The sequence below is a fragment of the Lotus japonicus genome, chromosome 5 (assembly GCF_012489685.1).
Source record: "Lotus japonicus ecotype B-129 chromosome 5, LjGifu_v1.2".
Lineage (NCBI taxonomy): Eukaryota > Viridiplantae > Streptophyta > Magnoliopsida > Fabales > Fabaceae > Lotus > Lotus japonicus.
This window is the reverse complement of record NC_080045.1, coordinates 36,042,019-36,043,406: the sequence shown is the minus strand read 5'-3', so window position 1 is coordinate 36,043,406 and position 1,388 is coordinate 36,042,019. Positions and strand designations below refer to the sequence as shown.

At 32.0% G+C, this 1,388-nt stretch overlaps 1 long non-coding RNA gene across 1 annotated transcript; it reads left to right on the top strand.

The window, feature by feature from the left end:
- The first annotated feature begins 233 nt into the window (after window positions 1-233).
- Window positions 234-1,145, top strand: LOC130717027 (uncharacterized). Its single transcript, XR_009012237.1, has 3 exons — window positions 234-322; window positions 436-509; window positions 737-1,145. It is a non-coding gene; the product is annotated as an uncharacterized LOC130717027 (long non-coding RNA).
- Window positions 1,146-1,388: the final 243 nt, after the last annotated feature.

Genomic DNA, 1,388 nt, shown 5'->3' with positions numbered 1-1,388 from the left:
GTCCTAGAATATTTTAGAACTTTTTTTAACTTTAGTTGGCGTAGTGCATTTTTCTATTCTAGTTGCAATCCTATATGTCGAGATATGTCAAATTGAGTAACCTTAAGTCACTCGCGTTGGCTCAACATATGTTAATAAAAAAAGCGACTATGTGCAACCCAATCTAATAAACTTCTTCCTTGATTTAATATTTTCTTTTTTTATACAATGTTGGTGGTGATGGTTGTTTGCAGGAGCATTTGAAAATGAAATTGAAGCAGCAAGAGCTCATGATTTAATTGCCATTAAGAATCGTGGAGATTCTTTGCGTACCAATTTTCCGGTATGTACCTTAGATTTGTTTTAGTAGCATCATGTATATACTTTATATTTTTTATTCAATTGAAGTTTGTGGAAATAATTTCGCCTCATAATTATATTTACTATCAATCTCAGTTGAGTTCCTATACGAAGGAAATATCTGAAATGGAAACTATGAGCATAGAAGATTGTATTCTTACTATTAGAAGGTAATTAAACATGTTACTTGTGTGACAACAAGAATTTATTGTTAAATTGAAATTTATGTGCTAGTGATTATTTTCATGCTACCAATTCTATTCCAAATATTTTAGTTTTTTTTAAAACATACTCCGAGTTTAATACTCTAGATGATAAATAAAATTATTCAAATATTGTTTCTAGTTATGTTCAAAGCGGAGAATTTCATAATTGCTTACGGTCTTAACTATTTCAGGGACTACAAGAAGTCTAAGTCTGCAAGTTATAGTGGCATAAAAAGGTTTACAAATACATATTAAAAAACTTTCTTTTGTACCCCTAAATAGCTATTTATTTTCTACCATCCTCCCTCTTTCTCATTCTCTCTCTCTGTCTCGCACTCTCATGGTACTTGCTATTTAAATAGAAACGCCAAGATCAAATGGGAATCAGGATTGGAAAATGCTAATGGGATGCAAACTCTAGACATGGGTATATTTGGTAAGTTCACATTCACAATTCTTCCATGTTATTATTCAAGACCATAGTTTTTAATTAGGAGTCTTGACAATAATTGCACTCTTGATATCGTTGTTTCGGAAAACTCTTCAACTCCATCGAGATCTAATTTATGACCTTATTAATTGCATTGTGTAACACCCCGATTTCGGTGGCGTCACTTTAGTAACTCAAAAATAAAATAAAGCGGAAAAGCAGGTATTTTTTTTTCGTTTTGTTCAAATAAAAAGACTTGTCGAAATAAAGACTCATCCCAATCGCGATTAACAGCGATTAATATACAATACTATTACAGTCCTGCTGTAACTAAAAGCATCGTCACGAGTGTCCTCCAGTGACGGCAAGGTTTACAAGTTTTCAGAAAGCATAATTAGTTCGAAATATTGAAC